Source organism: Dipodomys spectabilis, unplaced genomic scaffold (genome assembly GCF_019054845.1).
Source record: "Dipodomys spectabilis isolate Male_0828 unplaced genomic scaffold, ASM1905484v1 ptg000065l, whole genome shotgun sequence".
Taxonomy (NCBI): domain Eukaryota; kingdom Metazoa; phylum Chordata; class Mammalia; order Rodentia; family Heteromyidae; genus Dipodomys; species Dipodomys spectabilis.
Window position 1 is genome coordinate 2709425 of NW_024870742.1, and position 4903 is coordinate 2714327.

The following is a 4903-nucleotide window of genomic DNA, read 5'->3' on the forward strand; positions in this document are numbered from 1 at the left end:
AGGGGGTGAAGACCAGTCTGTGTAGGGCTTTGAGACCGCAGGGAGGAGACAGGAAGTACTAGACTTGTTAGGGGCCTGGTCTCTTGTAGAGTAGGCGGTACTTTAGTAAGAAGGCTGGGTCACAGGGCTGGAGGCTGATTGGGGCAGAGCTTTGAGAAGGAAGAACAAAGCTACAAAGGAGGAGGTTACTTATAGGAAGCGTTCTGGGTGAGCATTGTGAGCCCTTGTGGGATATGTAGGATGCGGTTTCCCATAAGGCAGGGCAGTGAATGTAGGCAAGAGGCTGACAGAATGTGGGGATTCTGGTGCAGGAATGCGGAGCTATGAGGGAGGAGGCTTTTCAAGGTCTGGCTTTGAGAGGTCAGGGTGGTAAAAGGAAGACATGGACTAGTAAGGGGCGGGGTTTCTGGTGGACAATGGCAGGCCTTCGGAGAGTATGTTAGGGTGGAAGTGGGGTTTCCTGCAGAGAAGAGTGCAGTCACAATGTATGGAGGAGATTTTCAGAAACAGAGCTTTGTGAGAGCACTGATAGGATCCAGTGCACCAGAATGGTTAAGATGGGGTTTCTGGTATAGTCAATCACCACTTTGAAAAGAGGAGTAATGTTGGGTGGGGATTTCAGTGTTGCAAGGCAGGCCATGGTCTTTGTACAGGGTTTCCAGTAGGGCAAAGCAACCTTCAAAAAGGGAATACGGAGGGTCAGGGATTTACAGTTGAGCCTGGTGCAGCTTCCAGATGGAGGCCAACTGGTGCAGTTCTTTCTAGTGGAGCAATGTGGGTGTTGAGAGATGGGATAGTGTGTTGGGGGTATTCTAGTGGGGTTTTTCTGGAGCAAGGCAGGGCTTGGAGCCATGGGGCTAGTTGGAGGAGGGGCTTTGAGAAGGAGTGGAAGGGATACAAAGGTGTAGATAATTATGGGCAGGGTATCTGGTGGAGTAGGGTGTGGATCTGAGGGAGGAGCCAATAGGGGTCGGGTTCATCTGAGGAGTAAGGCAGGGCATTGAGAGAACACTTGTGGGAGGTGGAGAGGCTTGTGGTGGAACAGGACTGGCTTTCCAGGCAGGAGATGGGCTGTGTGAGAAGCTTCTAGCCAAGCAAGGTGAGGCTTCAAGGGCAGTTATAGGGAGGTGAAAGGTTTTTGGTATTGCATGATGGGTTTTGTGAGAAGAAGTAGGTTCAAGGCTGGGTTTGAAAGTTTAGTCCACTTAGAAGTAGGATAGTTATGGGCAGAGGTTCTGATGAAAACAGGAGAGGCTCGAGGGAGAAGGCTAGTTGGTATGAAAGGGAAGGGAGGAGCTTGGATGTACTAGGAAAGGGGAGCAATGCGACTATGAGGGACTAGAGTAGTTAGGGTGGGGTATCTGTGAGGTTGCAACATGGTTTATTGCAGTCATCAAAATGGTGATTTAAGCAATGTGTCTTTACCATTGGATGCATCAATGTTAAAACCTATCTAAGAATGTGAAGCACTACTATACAGGCCCTGAAGAAACTCAGACGGATCTGTGAAATTATGTTGGAATAAAATTAATGACTAATTACAGTAGGAATTGATTTTCACTCGGCCCATAAATACTTTCCAGAAGAAAAGGCTACATTGAAAAATAAACAATTAAAAGGAAGCAGGCAGGCAGACCTTGAAGTAAACATTATCCAATGAACAACAGGTATGGAGGAATGATTGAAATCTTCTTTTACCTAAGTTACAGTTACTGACCTATATTCTTCCCTAATGCCAAATCAAAAAGCCATGAAAATGCAGTAATTATTTTCAAGGCCTTAGACTTTACAGAAAGAATTCAATACATGTAGTTCTAGAAAGTATAAAGATAGATGTCGTAGCTAAAGATTGAAGAAAATATCCCCATCTCTGGCCCTCCAGGGTGAGAAAGGTTAAGCCAAAGCATAATGAGAATGGACAGAAGTACAGTAGTGCATAACAGTAGTTCCCAAGATACAATGATGAATGTACCGGGGGAGAAAATCAACAAGATCATCACAGGACTTAGCACTGGAGAGTAGAGAAAAGAACAGTGAAAATTCAAGGAGAATTACAAAGGATGCCCTTGCATATTTGGCAGTAGAGCACATCGCATTGAGGTCTAAAGTACGTGTAGGTATTATAGGAAACTACCTGTGCTCATAAGGTGTCACAAGAAGTGATGAACTTACGATTTACAGGACATTGAAAAATCATAAAAGTCTTGCTTTAGTAGTGAAGAGTTAAACATTGATAAACTCTGTTTTGAAACACCTAACAAACTATAAAACCAAGACAAGAAGATTCAAAATGTGTATGTTACTTGACTGTTTGCAATAGTAGAGATAAAAAAATGTCAAATCACATAATGTGGATGCAAAAGGATAACATTATTAAGGTAATCTTTAAACAATACACATTTTATGTGAATAGTCCCGATTATAAATGATTTGTTTTCCTTACAGATTTTGGATGCACAAAAACAACAAAAAACAAAAACAAAGCAAAGCAAAAGACACTTGGCAATAAAGCTGGCTGCCAGTGCCTTATCCTTATTTCTAGTCATGAGCCTGAGATTGGTAGATCATAGTTCACCGATGGCTGGGGTAGCAATCCATGAGACATTTATGTTCAATTGTTCGATCAAAGACAGATTGAAACTTTGGATCAAATAGTACAGACTCAGTCAGTCATTAGTGAAAAAACCAAGCAAGAGTTTGAGGCTCCAAGTCAAGTTTCATTACTGTGTGGCGCACGTGCGCACGCGCAGACACACACACACACACACACACACACACACACACACACACACACACACACACACACAAATGGAATGAGAGAGGAAGAGGGAGAAAAAAGGGAATATTAAGAGTTTAAAATGTGAACCTGTCTGCCAGGACTATCCTAAGCATTAATAAAAATGAAGGAAACCATGGAACCTAGGTTCCATGACTATTTTCCCAAGTCTTTCCATTTTCTTAAGAAAGGGGCTGTGTCATTCTTTCTGATAGAAACATAAAATTTCATTGTGTATATATACCACCTTTTCTTGAACTATTCATATATAGAGTGGCTTCTAGTTTGGTTCAATATCTTAGATATGGTAATAATCCTTCCAAAAACATAGTTGTAGATTTAGTGTGTTTTAGCTTGAGATCATTTCCACAAATGCCCAGGAGTGGGATTGCTGGCTCCAGAGCTATGTACATTTGACCTTACAAAATGATGCTAATTGAAATGAACTCCAAGGTATGGAAACAAGCCATTTTTTTCAGATGTCAACCTTGATATCTCTAAAGTAGTGTATCTAGATCTTATTTTATTTCATTTGTCTTTTTCAATTGGTTTATCCCTGGCAATCTTTGTCTTAATTCTGGTACCTTCCATTTTGTATATACATTTATCTGATTTTGAGAAGGAAAGGAAAAACATAGTGATGAAAGAAGTACAAAGAGCGACCCACTGCAACAATGATATTCACAAGACACTATGTCAGAAATGAACTTGACAACCTTGGGGTGGGGAGAGGGGTAGGAGGTGGGAAAGAATATGATAATAACAATGGAGGGGGTAACAATATTCAACAAGGAATTTACCTTACTCATGTAACTCTACCCACTCTGTAAAGTATCTTTGAAATAAAATAAAATTTAAAAATTGAACCTATCCTAAAAATAATATCCTTTTCAAGATCATACATCTCTCACAGTACTTGTGAGAGATTCTAGAGTCAAGCTGTTAGACCTGAAAAGGGATAGATTGGGAAGCCATGTCAAACAGCTTTGCTCTGGGAAGATCAAACAGTCAAGGGAAGAAAGGGATATGAGGTATTACCTCAAGGGTATTTAAGTTAGAGCTGTTGGACACTAAAAGATTAAGACTTTGGAGACAAGATGGATGTCTGTGCTATAGTTGTAATGATTCTTGCTCCCTTCTTCTCCCTAACAATAAGGGATTCAATTATCACTATGTTTACAAACAATACCTCATGTCAATAATTATAACCACAAACTAGATTGATGCCTTAGTTTGTGGACCTACCTGTAGCCACTGACCACCCCCCTATAGTAGAATTAATATAAAGTCTGTTAAGCAGGATTTGGGGATCCAGAAGCTGGTAATGTGGCTTTGGGTCCTCTGGTGTCTTCATTCCTGTCACTTCCTGTGATTTCTCAGTTCTTTGGCCAGGTATTCCATCATATTTGCTATCCGAAGGTTGCGGTTAATGACAGTACTGATATTCTGAATACCTCAAAACAAACCACATAAAAATACTTCCTCAAAGAAGATTGACAAATGTATAGGATCACCTGGAAAGATACCAAACATCAGCAGTCAACCTGTGATCCTCTAGCAAGAAAGTGCAATTCAGGACTATCTTTACTTCTGATAATATAAGAGATGGATAATTGTCCCTTTTGTATATTTGGTATTTGGTATTGCATATATTTTCAGAAACACATATACATTGTGACATAATGTTATTTATTTCATAGGTCAGACCACGTCATTGGAGTGATGACCCATTTGCCTGAATTACACTTAGATGAGTGTGAATTGCCTAATTACGACCATTTCTCCATGAAACTCAGCAACACAGAATGAAGTATCAGGGTCAGGCCATTCCATACCTGTGAGGATTTATACCCAGATTAGAGTAATATACACCTCTCAGCACTCATGGCACATTCGCGTGTTATATTTGTCATCAGATCACAAACATGCTAGAGCTTAAAGTAGAATGATGGGCAATACATTTTCAATGCAATAGTGATGATCACCGCTGCAAATATTCTCAGTGGAGAATCTTTCCTATACATTTTACTGACTTAACTTCCACTTTGTGCTTTACCATTATCAGGCAGGGTCACACTGTATTGAGCTACAATACTGCAGCAACCTCAGCTGCCTTTGAATGTTACC